The sequence below is a fragment of the Mobula hypostoma genome, chromosome 10, assembly GCF_963921235.1.
Source record: "Mobula hypostoma chromosome 10, sMobHyp1.1, whole genome shotgun sequence".
In the NCBI taxonomy this organism is placed as follows: domain Eukaryota; kingdom Metazoa; phylum Chordata; class Chondrichthyes; order Myliobatiformes; family Myliobatidae; genus Mobula; species Mobula hypostoma.
In genome coordinates this window covers 19,693,259-19,713,939 of record NC_086106.1, presented here as the reverse complement: position 1 = coordinate 19,713,939, position 20,681 = coordinate 19,693,259, and the positions used below count along the sequence as shown (strand labels likewise).

General features: G+C 45.1%; 1 pseudogene; it reads right to left on the bottom strand.

Moving 5' to 3' along the window:
* Positions 1-2,688: 2,688 nt before the first annotated feature.
* LOC134352734 (Ig heavy chain C region-like) lies at positions 2,689-18,709 on the bottom strand (annotated as a pseudogene).
* Between the last annotated feature and the right edge of the window lie 1,972 nt (positions 18,710-20,681).

Genomic DNA, 20,681 nt, shown 5'->3' with positions numbered 1-20,681 from the left:
CTTTTCAATCTTATTTTAACTCTGTCCCAACTTTTGTTGAGTGTGTTGCAGCCATCAAGTTCTAAATTAGTGTATATTTACAAAATACAATTAAGTTGGTCAGTAAAACTATTGAAAATTTTTTCTTTGTACTTTTGTCAGTTAAATAAAGGTTCATGTGAATTAACATCACAGATATTTGTTTTTATTATATTTTGGAAAATATCCCAACTTTTCTGGAAATGGGGTTTGTACCACCTCCACTGGTTCTCCCCTATCCACTCTACTAGTTACATCTTCAAAAAATTGTATAAGATTCGTCAGACAGGATTTCCCTTTCACAAATCCATGCTGACTTTGTCCAATGATTTCACCCCTTTTCAAATGTGCTGTTATCACATCTTTGATAACTGACTCTTGCATTTTCCCCACCACCAATGGCTGGCTAACCAGCCTATAATTTCCCAGTTTATTTTACAGCCTCTTTTAAACAACATCAGCTATCCTGCAATTCTCCAGTACCTCACCTGACACTAAGGAAGTTTTAAATATCTCTGCTAGGCCCGCCCCCCCCCCCCTGCAATTTCTGCACTTGTCTTCTACAGGGTCTGAGGGAATGCCTTGTCAGACCCTGGGAATTTATCCACCCTACCCTAATTTTCCTCAAGACAGCAAACATCTCCTCCTCTGTCATCTGTATATGGTCCATGCCCTCACTTCTGCTTTGTCTCACTTCTATAGACTCTCTGTCCATCTCCCAAATGAATACAGACACAAAAAATCCATTGATGATCTCCCCATCCCTTTTGGCACCGCACATCGATTACCATTCAATCTTCTAGAGAACCAATTTTGTCCCTTGCAATCATTGTGCTCTTAACATATCTGTAGAGTCCCTTGGGATTCTCCTTCACTTTTTCTGCTTGGGCAACCTTGTCCATTCTTTTAGCCCTTCTTATTTCTTTCGTAGGTGTTTTCTTGCATTTCTACCTACCTGCCTATACCTGCTGTTCACTTCCTTGTACTTCTTAACCAGGGACCCAATATCTCTTGAAAACCAAGGTTTCCTAAACCTGTCATCCTTGCCTTTTTTTCTGACAGGCATACAAGCTTTACATTCCCACAATTTCACTTTTGAACGCCTCCCACTTGCCAAGTACACCTTTGCCAGAGAACAGCCTGTCCCAATCCATCCACACTTGCCAAATCCTTTCTGATACCATCAAAATTGGCCTTTCTCCAGCTTATAATCTGAATTTGTGAACCAGACCTATCTTTTTCTGTATTTACTGTGAAATTAATGGCACCATGATCAGTAGATGCAAAGTGTTCCCGTACACAATCTTCTGTGTCCTGCCATGTCTCATTCCCTAATAATTGATCAAGTATTGCACACACTCTCATTGGGTCTTCTATGTACTGATTAAGGAAACTTTCTGGTATACATTTCTCAAACTTTATCCCTTTTTGTAGTCTGGGAGTCCAAGTCAATATGTGGAAAGTTGATGTCATCTACTATCGCAACCTTATGTTTCTTGCAATAGTCTGTGATCTCCCAATAATTTGTACCTCTAAATCCCACAGACTGCTGAGTGGTCTTTAATATAGCCTCATTTACATGGTCATACCTTTCTTATGCCTCAGTTCCACCCATAAAGCCTCAATAGAGGAGTTCTCCAATCTTCCCTGACTGATCACTGCTGTGACAATTTCCCTGACTAGTAACGCCATCCCTCCCCCTTTAATCCCTCCCAAACTGACACATCTAAAACAACAGAACCAGAATACTGAGCTGCCTCTCCTGCAATACGTCTCACTAATGGCGACAATATCATAATTCCATGCGTTGATCTCTGCCCCAACCTCATCTGCCTTTCCTACAATACTTCTTGTATTGTAATATATGCAGCTCAGACCATTACTCACACCATGTTCAACTTTTTGATTCCTGACTTTGTCTAAGGTCTAACAACATCTGTCTCCACAACGTCTCCACGATCTGTTCTGAGACGTCGGTTCCAATCCCCTGCAACTTTAGCTTAACCCACCCTCCTCCCAGCCCATGCAGTATTAGCAAACTTTCCCATTAGGATATTAGTTCCCCCTTCAGCACAGATGCAAACCATCTGCCCTGACAGACAGATGTTTAACAGCGCCATTGCAACAGAATAGTTCCCAACAATGATACGTTTCATTTAGTTAGTGACACACAGGCACCAGATGAGGAGCAGCAATGTTAGTGGGGACAAGGAGCCCTCAAACAGTGATTTGACATCTTTGACACTGATATGATGTCTGGTCAGTGGTTTGCACTCTCACCTCTTTGTCAGATGGCCGTAGGTTCTAATTACTCAGATGATTAGTTGACAGCTGATCAGTGGGGCACCCAGTTGAGGAAGGATTTAGACACCATAAATACAAAGACATCTATTTCTCCCTGAGTGTGGATCATTTACCACATCTCATGTTGAAGGTTCCTAATTACCCATCTCCAAAAATCACAACCAGAACATTTTAACATCACATTTATAGAACTTGGATCGGTATATTGACACATACAAAGAGATAATACATTGTGCAGTCCCACCAGGGTTAAAATCCATTCAAATGTGGCAGAAGAAGGTCTGAGAATGTACCCAGTAACTCAGAGATTTGTGGTGAATTATGTTTGTAGTTTAATTTTATTCTTAATTATTTTAAAAGGTCCAGATTTTAAACATGTTTTAGTCAGTTAAGTAACCCGCTCTAATAATTAATAATCATAAAACTAACAAAACTGGGGTTTCATGGATTGAATCGCACAGTATTACACACAAGATTTAAAACTACCAGTCAGAACAAGTGAGACATTGACCAGGGTGGGTTTGCTGTGAGATTTATTGATGCAGCGGAACAGGTTGATTGTGAGCGACTCGTGACCCACCACACAGGAGAAAGTGGTGCCGCTATTCCACTCCTCAGGAGAAACCTTCAGCTGACTGGTCATTGTGTTCCAGCCATTTCTGGAGTCCTTGGTCACCGGCTGGTTCACAAACCCTGTCTTCAGAAGGGTGCCATTGGCCATCCAGGCCACATAGATCTCTACGGGAGAGAACTTGGTGATCAGACACATCAAGGTCACAGTCTGATCGGTGTCTACCTCATCCGATGAAGCGGGGAGGAGGTAGACCTGAGGACGAGTCACAACACCACCTGGAACAGAGAGAATCTCAGTTAGAATGAATCTTCCATTAATTCCCTACTTACCCAACACATTCTGGTCTTGCATCAACATGAACAATTTCTAAATCTGAGAGTCTTCCCTTTATCTGAAACTAAAGGCTTTTCTCTTTCTGCTCATCATTGGGATTTGTGGAGTGAAAATCTTCAACCTGCTGTACTTCACAACTTCCAGCGAGGTTGGTCTATTCAGTTTAATCAATTGAAGTCGCTGAACTCAGCAACTCGACAGAAAGTGGAACTCAGCCCCTGGACTTGCATCATCCTGTGCTGTTTGTTCCATCTCCCCTGGAGCAGGGGTGGCAGTCTAAGCTGTGTATGTGTGAGAGGGAGTGAGAACCTGTGGAACTCTCTCCCACAGAAAGCACTTGAAGACTTATCATCTAATATATTCAAGAATGGGTTGTATATACTTCTTCAGGTGAATAGGTCAAAGGATATCCAGAGAAAACAGGAACAGGGATTGAATTTGGATGATCAGCTGAGACCAGATTGAGTGGTTGAGCAGATTGAGAGACCCAGTGACCTGCTCCTGTTCTCATTTTCTATAGCCTATCACAGTGCTGGATGCTGATAAATCTGTCAAATTGCCAAGATCAGATTCACACTGAATTCTGTCCACACGTACCTGTGTCCTTCCTGATGGATTTCTTCACTGGTGTTGGCAAACTCTTGTCCTCTATCACACACGAGTACGCAGCCCCACTGTTCCACTCTGCAGCAGGGACTGTCAGTCTGCTGGTGATCATGTCTTCACCTCCGTTGCTGTCCGGACCCTGAGTCCTCACCCCATCTTCCCTCTTCCTTCCGTCCACCTGTCAGCTTACACTGAATCCCTGTAATTCACTGTGAACCACCTCACAAAGAATGTTTGCTGTCCTCTTTGTCCAAATCTCTTCAAAGGGAGGTTTGCTTAAAGTGACCAAGGGTCGGGTAGCTGGGAGAAATGTCACAATCATTATTTCACCATTCCCCAATGGTCGAGTTTGTCACTGACAAGACCAATGTTCCCTGTTCATCCCTTGTCAATGATCTACCAGTCCCATCAAGATGAGATGAGATCTATCTACATTGGTGAAGAAAGGGATCTCCCCTATTGAGCAAACAGGGTAAATACCCTGAGGGAATGTAAATGAACAAGATTGGCCCTTACATTATTTTTGAAGTTTCATGGTCACTTAAACTGTTATCGGTCACTTACTAAAACAAGTACAGAAAAAAAAGCATTTCAGAGTGTATTTGTAGAATGGGAAACGGAGCAAAATTTCATGTGAAGATATTTCAGAAAATACACTTGATATTTCAAAATTTAAGTATCAGAAACATTTAGTTTTTGTCACAAATGCTAAAAAATACTTTTTTTCTCTAAGTGTAACTAAAATTTTCTGCTGCTTTGTCAGAATGTAGTGTGTTCAGGCCGCCCTCCAGGGACCTCTACACCCCCTTGTCCAGGCTGACTATTCCCACACAGGAGCAGAGGGAGAGCTGCTCTGCTGGAAATTCAGTCACAACTGAGGCACTGATCGGAGGCTGGGATTATGTTCAAAGGCAGAGGCAGACAGCATTTTGAAAACAAGTATCAGGGATCTCCAGAGTGCCTGTCCAGTGAAATGATCCAGATTCCTCTCAAGTTATGAAAGTATTTTTGGGGATGCAATTATTTCTATGGTGAAAGTTCTGGACCATGTTGGTTTAGAGCGGAGAACAAACCGAAGATTGGCCGATTTAAGTGCCAAGAGAGATGAAAAAGATGAAGGCATTGAGGCTGAGTCAATGGACAAACCGGTATTCAGCTCACTTCTCGATGAGGCTTCACTCGCCTCAGCACTGAACTGACTCTGCAGCTGCGGCCTGCAGCCATCGGCACTCACCTCAGCACTGAGCCTGGCTCCACGGCCGTGGCCTGCAGCCATTGGTCTCCTGCACCGGTTGCAGTGCTGAACTGGCAACGTGGCTGTGGATTTACTTCAGGGGGCTCCACGGTTCAGGTTCTGTGGATTGTTTGTTTGAATTTTTTTATTGTTTGCACAATTGGTTTTTTTCACACATTGGATGTTTGACTCTGAGTTCTATTGTGTTTCTTTGTTTTGTGACTGCCTGGAAGAAGAGAATCTCAAGGTTGTATATGGTGCACATACTTTGATAATAAATGTACTTTGTACTTTGAACTTTATCAGTTCACTCACATAACTGAACCAGAGCTGCACCATGATTTTGTGTTGACCTTGAATTCATAGCACAATGTAAACAGTTTCAATAATGGGGTGAGTCCCAGGACCCTACCTTGGACGTTCTTCACTTGCTTCTTGATACGGGTGTTGGAGGGGGGATGAATCACTGTACAGCTGAAGACTGATTCTGTCTTCCACTCCTGTAAACTCATGGTCAGGAAGTGTCTGGCACTGAAGGTCCACCCCTGCTGCAGAGTGGTTGGTGTAACGCTGATGTTGGAGATGATCATGGTGCTGCCTTTCTCCCAGGTGACATTTATTTGGTCCGGGTAGAATCCAGACACCACACACTCCAGTGTGGCTGCTTTCCAATTCTTGGTCTCTTCCTGAGGTGGAGGCAGCAGTCTGACCTTGGGACTTCTTATCTCGACTGGAGTAGACAAGAAAACAAAGGAAATGTCAAACATTTTGACTCAGGTAACTAATGCTGGCCATTTAATCGCTGGTCTCTTGCCCACCTTTGGTACTATTGGTCCGTGCTGACACTGGGGAAGATGAAGGAGATTCCTGAGCTGAGCACTCGTACTCCACCCCACTGAACCACTCCTCCACACTGATCTGGAGTTCACTGAGCACTCTGTATCGGGAACCGTCCCTCTCCGCTGGGTGGGTGCGAATTCCTTTAGTTTTCTCCTTCCCGCCCACGTGCCAAGAGATGTGGATATCTTCGGGATCTGTACAGAGAACCGTGCACTTCACAGTAGCAGACTTGTCGATCCACATCTCTTCAATGTCGGGATTTTGAATAAAGACAGATAATTCTGTGGGTTAGAAATGGAAATGCTCAGAATCTTACTGGAGATATTTCCATTGGTTGTGTTAGGTCCAGGCAGATCATCAGTACTTGACAGCTGCATTTAATGCAAACGGAATAACAGAAACACCCAAGGCTGAGTCACGTGTCCCATATTCCTGTACGTTTTGATTGAGAAAAAGAAAATCAGAATAAAGGATGTGCTAACTAGGTTTCGAATTCCTTTCTAATAACTGTACAAATCGGTTCACTGTGAGACGGAGCTCTGTGAGACAGAGAAGCATGCAGATTTCTCAGCAGAGACACAGCTCAGTATATTCTTTGCCCGGAGACTCAGTGCCATTGAGTAGTAACAACGAGCACTGTGAATCAATGAGAATCTCTTTCTCCATCTGGGCTGAGCCTGGGATTCACTCAGTTTAATAACTTCACATCCCGACATTCCAGTCTCACAGTGGCTGTGCCCCTCCCCATCTCCGCAAACTTCACCACCCACACAAACTTCAGAAAACTTCATATTCTTTCAACTCTGCTCACTCACTACTGGGTATTTGCAGTGTTATTTGCTATTGTACCTTCTGGGAAGAAATCTCGTCTGGTATGTCTGATATGTGACTCCAGACCTGCAGCAATACGGCTGAACCTTAATCACCATCAGGAATGAGGTAGCAAGTTTTTCAGTTCCAGAGTGATCAGTGATTGGGAGGAGATGATAAGTGAATACAACAGCTCTTTGATCAAGTTTTGTGTCACCTGTCCTCTGGGTTAGTGTCAGTTTTGTGTGATTGCCATGAAGTCCATGGAGGTAGTCTAGATGATCATTGTTGTCATGTAATATCACAAATATGCAAACCTAGGTGTACACTGAAGGGTCACTGAATTGTGAATCTTAGTTTAATCAGCACTGTGATGTTGCTAAACATGTTTTCTGCAGGTTTCTCAGTTATGTCCCATATCAGCACGGTCTTGATGTTCAGCAGTTCCTGGGAAATGCAATCCCCTCATAAAACCTGACAGTCAGGATCACTTCCCTTGTTTCTGAATGCTGGTGTTATTCCACAAATAGCATATAATTCTTTCAATGCTTGGGTAATTCTCACAAAACATTCTCCTTTCTGACATTCCTTAGGATTACTGAGCTTCCCTCTTGGACTGAATTCAACGTCTGGCACGTGGATCAATGTAACTTTAGCAATTTGTCTGATCCAGGATTTACACACAAAGCATGTCAGATTGGGCAGGAGACTGGTTAGACCCCTGTGTCTTGTCTCACCAACTTGTCTTGTGCCCAACTTTATCAAAGGGTCATCCATCCTTTGACTGAGTCAATTTGGAAATTCAGCCCCGTTCACCTTCATCACCTCGTGCCTCATAGCCACTGGGTGAAAAACAGGTTCCAGTTCTTGTTGACTGGAGTCAGACAGGAGGGAGTCTGGCCAAGGAAACTGGAATTGGGATCTGAGTCACACTGAAGCAACAATGTACACAAATGAATGAGTGTATGGACAACCAGAAACACAAGAGATTCTACAGATGCTGGAAATCTTGAACAACACACACAAAGTGCTGGAGGAACTCGGCAAGTCAGGCAGCATCTGTGGATGGAAATAAACAGTCGATATTTTGGGCCGAGAGATTTCACTGGTACTGGAAAGGAAGTGGGCAGAAGACAGAATAAGAAGGTGGGTGGAGTAGGGAGGAATACATTGTCAGATGAGAGGTGAGACCAGGTGAGGGGGAAAGTGTGTGGATGGGGGAGGGGGTATGAATTAAGAAGCTGGTAGGGGTAATTGGAAGAGTTACAAACTGTAATTGGCTAAAACAGAAGGAATCTGACAGGACAATGGACTATAGAGGAAAATGCAGGTGATGGTGGGGGGGGGGGGGAGCGACCAAATGGAGATGATGGGCAGGTGAGGAGGTGAAGGGATGAGAGGGTATCTAGCGTGGGGAATAGAAAAAAAAAGGGAGAAAAAAGGAGCAGGGGGAGATTACAGGAATTTGCCAAAATAAGTATTTATGCCACAAACACGAGAAAATCTGCAAATGCTGGAAATTCAAGCAACACACAGAAAATGCTGGTGGAATGCAGCAGGCCAGGCAGCATCTATGGGAAGAAGTACAGTCGATGTTTCGGGTCGAGATCCTTCGTCAGGACAAAGTATTTCTACCAGCAGATTGGCAGATATCTGGATGGAATTTGAGGTGTTGCTCCTCCGACCTGACTTTAGCCTCACCATGGCAGTAGAGGAGGCCACGGACAGACATGTCAGAATGGGAAGAGGAAGTCAAATTGAACTAGGTTACCACAAGGGGAATGGAAAGTTGAACTGAAATGTGGAGGGTAGAGGTAGTCAGTTTGAATCACGTGTTTTCTTCTCTCTCTGTTAAACTTCAATCCCAATGGATACCAGAGGCAGGTTTGGAATCCAGTAAATGGATTGTAATAAAATTCAACGAATAGTTGTATACACAGCCAATCACTTTACTTCACACTTTCCTGCTGAACAATGATACTGTTGGGTAGAACCATCGGAGAATGTTGCATTGAGATTACTCTGGATAAAGAACAATGGCACAGGCTCCGAAAAACAGCCGGGACATTTTCCACCTGGAAATGGAAAATTCATAGATTTAAGTGTTAGATATTTTCATCTCTTTTCCAGTGCTGGGAAAAAGGGGATCCCCACATATTCCCACTCTCTATCCTCTTTATATTGCATCCTATCAGGATGAGGTTATGTCAGCCTTGATAAATGCATGTGCTCTCTGAACCTGGTTGAGGATCTGAGGACACAAGGTCACAACATTAACTCGAGGATTGGGCATCAATTCAAAAATAATCCAGCCACCTACATTTCAGTGAGTGGACAATCGACAGAAGAGTCTCTCAGGAAACACTGGAAACAGACTCTGGAGACTGAAGCAAATACAAAATTGCAGAGATATTTTTTATGACTATGAGGCATAGGAGCAGAACTAGGCCATTCTGCCCATCAAGTCTGCTATGCCATTCCATCATAGCTGATCCCGGATCTCACTCAACCCCATACACCTGCCTTGTCACCATATTCCTTGACAGATCGGGCAAGGATCAACTTCTGCCTTAAATATAAGTACAGACTTGGCCTCCACCATAGTCTGTGGCAGAGCATTCCAAAAGTTTACCACTATCTGGTGAAAAATTTTCTCCTTTGGCTTTGAGGCTTTGCCCTCTAGTTCTCGACATCCCCACCAGAAAAAAAACGTCTTCTTGAGGAACTGACACTGAGAGCACAGTGAAAGGGAAAGGGGAGATTTTCTCGGGATGGTAAAGCATAAGATGTGAGCTTTGCTCATTAACTTATTTTCATTCTAACTACATACAGAGACAACTAAAATTATTGAGACAGAATGGACAGGTGACCTAATCTTACACCTTTCCTGCCCAGTAGATGGGGTTAAAGCTGCTGGTGATATGAGTTGATTCAAAGTGCAAAGGTCATCTGTATATCACTCAACAAGATTGACAGTAGGGACAGGAATTGTGTGGGAGTATCAGTTAAGAAGTTTAGTTCTGTAAGTAAATTAGTTTTTCTTCAGACATCACTCACCCTCTTGATACGTCATGTTGACCTGACCACTGAAACCGGAAGCTGCGTGATTTACTTCACGAGTATATTTCTGTTTCTTGGTCCATTCCTGCACAGGCACTGTCAGTTAAGAGATTGTTTCAAATCCACCATCAGATCTTGGAGTGGAAGGGAGAACGATGCCTTCTTGGGCAGATCCAGCTTTTTTCCAGGATACTTTAACATTGTCAGGAGAGAATCCAGATATCACACAGCCCAGGACAGCATTTGCTTGACTGTGGATTGCCTCCCAGGATGGAACAAGGGAGCTGAGCTTCGGAGCTGTAACACATTTAATATCTGTCAGTACATGATTGCTTTGCCCATGTTTTGGACTTTATTCTCCTTTATGTCGGGCAAGTTCCCCAATTCCAGCCCTCTGAAGCATGCTGTTAATTTACAGCTGATCTGATGATCTGATGGCTCACACCAGTGAGTGGGAGGGCTGGGTGTATAACTTGGGTCTCCCAGCAGTGTGTCCCACTGTGCTATGATAATGCAGAGAGGTGGGTCATGGGGTTGAGGTGCAGACCTGCCATGATCTAATTGTTTAATGGAGAATGACTGATACCAGCTCCTGTGAGCAGGAGTACATGGTGTGGGACTGTTTCCACTGGCAAGTTTGGGAAACACAATTTTACTTTCAATGAGAAAGAAGAACAGAACAGAAGGACAGGAGGAAATTAATTCATTGTAACTGCAAAGGCTTGTTCAGATCTGTGAGAAGATGGTTAAAGAAGGGCAATGGAGTGGATTTCTTCATCACATTCACAAGGGATTGCTTTTACCAGAAGAGGGGGCAGCTGCAGGGTGGGAGGGGAAAGTGCAGGAGGAGTGGGGTAAAGTTTAAATTGTTGTTCTGTGTGCAGGGGCACGATGGGCCAGTGGTCTCTGTATGTGTACAGGAGCTGATCTGTAGGGATGGTTTAGTGGGAGGGGGTGGTGGAGAGGCTCCCGAAAGGAGTGGATACAATGGAGGCAGATCAGCGCAAGTTGTTTCCTCCACCCTCCACTAATACTGAGTTTCAGTGAGTTCAGGAGGACCTTTCCCCCATTTCAATTCCTTATTTTTTCTCAATGTCATTTTGGTGAGGGGTAGTACTGCTGTTGTAAGAGTAGATTAAAGGAGCTAATTGCTGTGCCCAACATTATCTGGCAAAGGTTCCTACTCCAGATTTATGCTCTGAGATCAATGCAGCTTTTCAGAGAAAATTATGTCTCATACTAACATTGAGGTTTCTGGAACTCTGCTGTCACACTCCCCGCCTTGCAGGAGTAGAGTTTATTCTTCTTCCAGTCTGCCGCAGAGACTTCGAGCAAGCTGCTCATCGTGTACTTTGAATTTTGCCCCAACACTGCCGGGTATTTCTTGATTCCAGTGGTGATGTCCCCACTGTTAGTGGACCATGTCTGACTGATGCTCTCAGGCTGATAGTCCTTGACCAGACAGAGGAGACTGATCTTTTGGTCAGATTCTGTGTTACAGGAAGGAGTGATGTAGACTGATGGTATGGACTTGACATCTGAAATGGAAAGAAATTCACAGAAGTTTCTGTAAATAAATGCATTACTGGCAGACAAAGAAGGAGACATGTTATCCACTACAATTACTACAGTACTGTGCTGAAGTCTTAGCCGCATAGCTGGACTACCCCCCCCCCCCGCCCCAACACACACAGTAGTAACTTTATGTATTGCACTGAACCTCTGCCACTAAACAAAAACAAATTTCATGACAGATGGGAGTGAGGATAAACCTGATTCTGATGTGGGTCTCTATTGTGGACTGAGAGTGGGAAATGGGAGCGAGTGGGAAGCATCAGAGAGACATTCTGGAAAGATCAATAAACCAATAGTTTGGAATCAAATGACCTTGCCTGTTGTCTCAGTGTTGGGAGTGTCTGCACCCATGCCGAGCCCTGCCCCTGCCATTCCTTCTCTGTCACCTGTCCTTCTCAGTGTTGGGAGTGTCTGCCCTTCCCGCGGTGCTCCACCCTCACCATTCCCAACATCCTTTGCTCTCGCCAGATTTACAAACTCACTCTCTGCTCCACATTGATAAATATGTTATTATGAAAAAGTTTTAGCACACTAGCAATATACATGTGCACAAGATTTTTGCACAGTACTGTTTATAAACCAGTAATTTCCAAAATTATACACCCTATTAAACTAAACTCTCACCATTTCAACACCCAGCTGGGAATCTGTGTCACTGAGCTCGGAGGCTATGGATCAGTCTCACAGTGGAGGTTTGAACACACAGTCACAAGTGTGACCCAACAACCCACCCACAGCCATACTGAGACAGTCATCCAATGTCCCATGTGTTGGATTTCAGACAAAATATCAAAGTTTTACCTTGTCTCTTCCCCAAATATAATTCCTGATTCTTAGAAGTCTATTAGCACCAGATTGCTGGAGTTTGCAGAAAAAGTAAACATTTAGCAGTAGTTTATTTGAATAACTATGATTTGTTCAGTATTGATGTTGAGTCTGAAGTAACCCTTGTGTGGATATCTGTACCTTGTCTCCAACACCATCTGTGTGATATAGTGGTAAGTGTCTAATGGTCTCTGCTTCTGAAATTCAACTGAACAGACTACCGTCAGACCATAAGACTGTAAGACATAGGAGCAGAATTAGGCCATTCAGCCCATTGAGTCTGCTCCACCATTCCATCATGGCTGATCCCGGATCCCACTGAACCCCGTACACTTGCCTTCTCGCCATATCCTGTGATACCCTGACCGACCAAGAAATGATCAAATTCCACCTTAAATACACGCATGGACCTGGCTTCCACCACAGTCTGTGGCAGAGCATTCCACAGACTGCGCTGACTGAAAAAGTTCCTCGTTACTTCCATTCTTAGGGGTCACCCCTCAATTTTCAGGCTGTGCTGTCTCGTTCTGGATATCCCCATCATATGAAACATCCTCTCCATATCCACCTGATCCAGTCCCTTCAACATTCGGTAGGTTTCAATGAGATTCCCCTACATTCTTCTAAATTCCAGTGAGTACAGGCTCAAAGCTGCCAAATGTGCCGATATGTTAACCCCTTCATTCCCGGAATGATCCTCGTGAACTCCTCTGGACTCTCTCCAATAACAGCACATCCTTTCTGAGATATGGAGCCCAAAACACTTGACGATACTCTAAGTGTGGTCTGACTAGTGTCTTATAAAGGCTCAGCATTATTTCCTTGCTTTTATATTCTATTCCCCTTGAAATGGATGCCAACATTGCATTTGCATTCTTTACCACGGACTCAACCTGTAAATTAACCTCCGGGAGTTTTGCATGAGGACTCCAAAGTCCCTCTGCATCTTTGATGCTACAAAATGCATCTGATACTGCCTCAAAATTAAAGACGTGTAACTGAGAAAGAATTTCAACTAAATTCTCCTGTGGAAATTACAACCCAAATAACTTCCCGACACACCAGGCCAAGAATCACAGTCAGAGGAATGGTGACTGTGATCCTTTGACAAGTCTAGTCTGTGAGGGAATCACTGAGGTGGAATCCACAGTTTAATCCTGGGAACTCCAGCAAGGCCACGTGTCATGTGGTGGAGTGTGGTGACAGTTCCAGTGGCATCTGTCACTCAGTAAATCCCGGAGTACAGTGGTCTGTGGAACTGTGAGACTACTCCAGTGTAAGTGACTGAAGACTGGTGAATGGTTCACTTTGGAAATGCCAGCTACAGCCAGCACCATTCAAACCACAGCATCGTCAGCTTCCCTCATACTCAGCAGCTGGGGAAAGGGATGGTCAGCTGTGGTCTGAGGAACCTCACTGCTGTTTATCAGCGTCAACCCCTGACAACAAGGGAGTTACGGGACCAAAGGCCTGGGACCATCAGGATGATCATCAGTAATTTGTGTCTATCTGTTCATCTACTGCACAGTCAGTAACTTTGAATTCCTGGGTGTCACTATCTCAGAGGACCTGTCCTGGGCCCAGCATATAAATGTAATTGCAGAGGAAACAGGACAGTGCCTCTACTTCTCCTCAGGAGTCTGCAGAGATTTGACATGATGTCGAAAACCTTGATAAACTTCTATAGATGTGTAGTGGAAAGTGTATTGACTGGCTGCATTATGGCCTGGTATGGGAACACCAATGCCTTTGAATGGAAAATTCTACAAGAGATCATGGATTCAGCTCAGTACATAATGGGTAAAGCCTTCCCAACCACTGAGCACATCTACATGAAATGCTGTCATAAGAAAGCAGCATCTATCATGAAAGATCCTCACCACCCAGGCCAGGCTCTTTTCTCACTGCTGTCATCAGGGCAGAAGGACCACGAGCCTCAGAACTCACACCACCAGGTTTAGGAACAGTTACTACCCCTCAACCATCAGGCTCTTCAACAAAAGAGGATACTTATATTCATCTATTGAGATGTGCCCACAATCAATGATCTCACTTTATGGACTCTATCTTGTTATTTCATGCTCTTATTATTTATTGCTGTTTATTTAGGGTTGCATTTCAACAGTTTATTGTCTTCTGTGCTCTTGCTGTTTCATTGATCCTGTTTACAGTTACGATTCTATAGATTTGCTGAGTATGCCCACAAGAAAATGAATCTGAGGGTTGTATGTGATGACATGTATGTATTCCGATAATAAATTTTACTTTGAACTTTGAGACATCAAATGAGGATTTCCCAGTGGTGGGGAGCTTTAGGAATTGTACGCTAAGAGTGACCATTCCCTTCCAACATCACCCAAACAGACTAGATTGTCATGTTGTAGTTCAGTTTGTGTGAACAAGTTGCAGACAAGTTGGATGTTTAGTCACCCATATGAAGTGACACACTGCAGAAGTACTTGCTGGGTTGGGAAAGGCTCTGCGATGTTCTGGGGTTGGAGAAGTCAATGAAAAACAAATAGTTTTCATTAAAATAAATACAGTAAAATAAAACCAGAAACAGCGTAGTTGCCAGAAATCAGACTGACAGAGTCTGGTGAAAGGTCACTGATGTGAAACATTAACTCTGTTTCTCACCCCACAGATGTTCCCTGAGCTGCTCAGTGTTGGCAGTGCAGGAGGCACAATAATGTCAGTCGGTGAGATTTGCAGCTGAGGATCTTTTACATCCCCGGACCAGCAGGTGGTAAGTACAGTTCTGTCTGGATCATTGTTCTTCTGGGTCTTCATAAAAACACCTATCAAACTGACAGCAGGGTGCTGGGGTGAAGAGGGGAACTGGACCTGGGTGGGTCACAGGGTGCTGGGGTGAAGATGGGAACTGGATCTGGGTGGGTCACAGGGTGCTGGGGTGAAGAGGGGAACTGGATCTGCATGGGTCACAGGGCGCTGGGTATTTGTCTAAAATGATCGATAGTGAATCAGCAGATCAGGGAAGATTCGTTCTGATTTTAGTCTGTATTGTAGTAAGTAGTTAGAACAACAGATAGGCAAATTTATTTATATATTCATTTTTGGGATCTGGGCTTTGCCGGTAAAGTCTGAATGAATTACACATCTGAGCTGCCATTCAGAGGCATTTGGAAACAAACACATTGATGGGTCAGGAGTCCTAAATAGGCTCGAAGGGTAAGGATGAGAGCTCTCCTTCGCAAGGGACATCAGTAAAACTGAAGGGTCATCGTTACTAATGACTAGATTTAAAAACAATACAATTGTTAAGATGTTAGAAATCAGACCACAGATCCAAATCTGTTGCAGATTATTATGAACTGAGTTTAAATTTGTCAGTTTTGTTGTGGTGGTATCCGTGGACTGTTCATCCATCCCTCTGCACTACTCATCTGCTTTGATGTACTGCCTTGTTTCCCATCACTCCGAATCCACCTTGTGCCTGTCCATTGGATCACTATGTTCACGGTGTCCTGGACAATATTTCTCCTTCAACAACATCACCAGAACAGACTGTCTGATCGTTCTCGCCTTGCAGTTTGTGGATTCTGCTGTGTGCAGGGTGGCTCCACATTCCCGACTCTACAACAGGGCTGAACTTTGAAACTACTTCATTGCCTGTGAAGAGCTCGGGAACACCATGAAAGGTGTTCAGTAAATGTCAGCACTTTATCTCACAACCACTTTTACTGAATCACCAGCAACACTGGTTAATGTAGGAAAGCACTTGTTAAACAAACCCAGTCGGGGGATGGAGGAGGGCAAGAAATTAGAGCAGTTGCTCTGTCTGTGAACTGAAAATAAGCAGTTCATTTGAACAGTAAAGTTAAACCCGTGTCCCGTGAGTGTGTGATGGGACAGGTTGGGGGAAGCTTCACTCTGTGTCTAACCTCTGCTGCCCCTGTCCTGGAGGGATGGGACAGTGCAGAAAGATCTTTGTATCTAATCCGTGGCTGCCTGGAATAGGTTGAGTGAATTTGGCGTTTTCTCCTCGGAGCATCGTAGGATGAGAGGTGACTTGATAGAGGTATATAAGATGATGAGAGGCATTGATCATGTGGATATCGAGAGGCTTTTTCCCAGGTCTGAAATGGTTAACATGAGAGGACACAGTTTTAACGTGCTTGGAAGTAGGTACAGAGGAGATGTCAGGGGTAAGCTTTTTTCGCAGAGAGTGGTGGGTGCATGGAATTGACTGCCAGCAATGGTGGTGGAGGTAGATATGATAGGGTCTTTTAAGAGACTCCTGGATAGGTACATGGAGCTTAGAAAAACAGAGGGTAACCCTAGGTATTTTCTAAATTATGTACATGTTTGACACATCATTGTGTGCTGTAGGTTTTTCTAGGACATGGAAACTGTAATCTGCATTTAATTCATGCTCTGTGTACCCTGAGGTGATTGATGGAATCCCTTTGAGGAAGAATTTCCCAGATTTACAAGATAAATACTGATTCCATTGAATGACAGAGCAGAGAGTGAGGCCATTCATCCGATAGTGTCTGTGCTTCCCTTTAGCTGAGCAAACCCAATAAACCCATTGGTCTCTCTGCTCTTCCCTGTATCCCCACAAAAGGCGGACCTCCTCCTTTTCCCTCTCTACACTCACTATTAGCCACCACCATCATTCAGGCAGTGTGTTCCAGATCACAAACCTTCCCTTAAATACTCCCCTATTACACATTATTGACTTGAACGCTTCCCTCCCCACCCCACCTGCACCACTCCCCACTCCCCCACCCACCAATGAAAGGCTGCCCGGAATGTGTGAAGGAATTGTGATTTCAATTCCCGGCCATACCTTTCCTGCACGACTTCCCCACTGCCTTCCCAACCCCAAAATTCTTCCCCACCGTACCCCAACTCCTCACCCATCTGGGAATAAAACTAAAACATTAATCCCATCAATTAATCCTGGGATATCGCCGATACTTTTGCTGTATCGCGGGACGGACCTCAGGCCGGACATTACATGATGGGACTGACACCGACTGTACCCTGGGGATATTGAGCCATCAACCAGATCATACATGTGTACACCATTCCCTTAGATTATCTTAATCCCATTGCCTTCAACATGAAAGCAGCCGACAGTAAAACCCGATCCCAATAACTGGACACTGAACAGATCCATTGTTGTCACTGACAGGGAACAAGTTCAACTGCACTGAAACGCGCAGCTCCTGAACGTGGCTTCAGTTGGTGCTGAGGATCAGAAACCAGACTCGAACCAAACACTGAGCTCACTCAGCACAATCGGCCGGTGTCAAGGCACAGTCTGGTGACAAGATCCGACCCCATTCCCCTGAGCCTGTTCCCGGTCTGTGGACAGTTCACTGGTGGGTGGGGTATGTACCCTTGTACTGTTACTGGGCTCCAGAGAAACCCGCCGGTTCGGGGAGATTCCTGTACTTGCGCTAAATATCTCACTGATTTCAGGTGAATCGCCGAATTCGCCAAAACCGTAAATAAATAAAATACTAGTGCGTGAAGATACAATTGAGAAGTTGGTCTTACCTGAAGTCACTGTCAGCGAGGTTCCTCCGCCCCAGTAGTCAATAATACTGTAGTCACCGTCACAGTGATACACCGCCGTACAATAACCTCCGTCCCCCTCACTGTCTCCCAGCACAGTCACTCCTCAGTGAAACCGCACTGGAATACCAAAGTGTCTCTGATCATTAATGTTCCTCATAGCCACACCATTTACTGTCACGTGAGACGACGGACCAACACCTGACCAGGTCGATCGGTGACCCCATTCCCACTCACGGCGCTTGGCTCGGAGCTCCCCTCTGAAGTGATCCGCTGAGCCCCTCGGTCCATCCGTCCAGCATCTCTTCTCGGGAATCCCCGCTGACAACCCGCCTTCCATTGCGTGGACGAGTGGATGTGGCCCCGAACGACCGGGATACAGCTGTGGCGATCACTGCTGTCCTTTCCCTCAGCGCCCGAAGGGCAGGCGCTCTCGCTGGGTTTTTGTCCCGGTCCAGTCCCGGTCTCTCTTACTGTGCCTCTCGCACAGTAATAGGTGGCCGTGTCGTCCAGTCTCAGGTTGTTCATTTACAGATAAAAGTTGCTGCTGTCCATGGAAACAGTGACCCGGCTCTGGACTCCTGGCGCGTAGTACTTGGTACTTCCAGTATGATGCCATAACAACCACTCCAGCCCTTTCCCGGAGACCTGTTTCACCCAGTGTATGCTACTGCTGCTGAGGCTGAACCCACTGACCGCACAGGTCAGTCTGTGGGACTGCCCGGGCTTTACCACCGCTGACTCGGGCTGTGTCAGCACGATGTCGGACCGCACTCCTGTCAATAAAACAGAGCAGAAATTAATAAAATGTTACACGGGTAGAGATTCGCAAATCCTCCGAGAAACAGCCGGTCGCGGTTGGGCGACAAGCCGCGGGACACCCACCTGCCAGACAAGACAGGAGGAGACAGAGATAAGGAACGACCCCCATCGCCCTGAGCACTGAGCCGGACTTGGACACTTTTGAGATCGGCTACTGCAGCTCAGGCCGGCTTTGTCCGGAGCCGCAGTGAGCGCTGTTTAAATAGGGACGTGGGCTGTGAGTGAGAGAGGGAGCCGCGGTTTGAACAGGCTCTCACACACTGAAACCAGAGGCGCAGCTTCCTGTCCCCACCCACAGCAGCGATTTCAATTCCCCATAAGATGTTTGTCTCTGCAACAGGCGGCAGGTCAGCGGCCGTGACCAGATCCGGATTAAAGATCTGTCACACTCTGCTCGATCCATCAATTTCAGCGATGAACAGTTTGTGTAAACTGAGACACACAGAATCCCAGCGAGAGAGAATGAGAGACACCGGTCAGTGGACAGATATCCCTCTGAGAGACAGGGACTGAGAAACACCCGTCAGTGGACAGATATTCTCCATAGAGGCACAGACTGAGATTGCCTTTGCAGGAAAATGTATTAAGAACAAGAAGAGTTACTACACAATCTTCTGACTGCACCCACACCACGAGAATCAATGTTAAACAGAGATTCCTGGTGGAAGTGGGTGGAATTTACACTTAGAAGACATTTTCTTTTTCAGGGACCTGGCCCTGAATTTCATGGCCAAGCCCTCAGCAGTTCTCCCCCACAAAATCTCTTGGACCTGTTTCAGCCGGTGAGAGGAACAGAATGTTTGATGAGGGAACTCGGGAGCTGAAGTCACACAACTGGAGAAGTTGTTGTTGCTGGTAACAGGATGCTCCCCAGTGGGTTGGCAGACAAGTGCAGCTGAACAGTCCGTATTGAAAGGAAACTGACGGGGGGAGGGTATCCGAGATGCAGATCAGCATGGTGGGTTATTCATGGGAATACTGTGTGTCCCAAATCTTGCATCCTCAGTAAAGTATAAACCATGCTGATTGATTTACTCATCAAACCAAAGCTCCCCCCTCTCAGCAGCTTTCATGACTCCACGGCAAACCAGAGTGATATCTGCAGACAATGAAGTACCTTTTGATGTAGAGTCTCTGTTGTCACAGAGGGAAGGTAGGATCTGGACTACACGGAGCAACCTCTCTGAAACAGCAATGAGGTACAAAGAGGTCTGACATTCTGTGATGCTGGTTGAGGGATCAATTTTGGGACAGATAGTGCAGAATTTTCCAAACCTTTTATATCCACCTGACACAACAATCCCACCATGGCACCAATCAAATTGGTGAATCATTTGTTTTCCTCCAAGAGGACCACAACCTTGCTGTAGGATTTGGAGGCTTGAGTGCCTCAGTGACCCAGCGATCTATGTTTGCTTGAGTCAGTGCCTTGTGCTTTAGCTCTTGGTAGGTTCAACCATGCTAAACAGGTCAAAGGGAAGAGGGCAGACTGAGAGTGGTCCATCGTTCCTCCAGTTTCAGAGTTTCAGGTCAGGGTTAATGAACCTGACTCGTCAAAAAGAAAAATTGTTATTGTTTCGAGATGGTCCCAATTGCGCCAGCTTCCAGGATTTAGACACTCTAACTCTCTAGAGTATGGATAGATGGTTACAGCCTCTTAACATTCAGGATAATCCCGCTAATATGCAATCATGTTTTGGGCACCAAGAATTGAGTATTTAAAGAACAGTTGAACTGATGTTTGGCACTCAATTGTAAGCACTATGAGTGATATCGTCAGCATTTGTTTTGTACTCAGTTCTCAATCCAATCTGATACCATGTCTCGATCTTTGCTTCCGATACTCCAGCATTTGGGTCCAAACCATCCTCGTCAAGGACACTCATCACAGTTATGGAAACAGCAATGAAGAATCCTTCTACATCTGAGTGTGATGGTGTTTCCTAGTCACCACCTGGGGCTTGCATGGCTGACAATAGTGAAAACTGAGAAGACCCTGTGGGTATGGTGAAGGAAGCCATGAATTTCACCAAGACCAAGACCAAAAATGTTGGTCATGTACAACACAGGCAAGCTCACACAAATAACCACGGTAATGCGTCATTACAGCCAACATACACTGGTGTCAGTGAA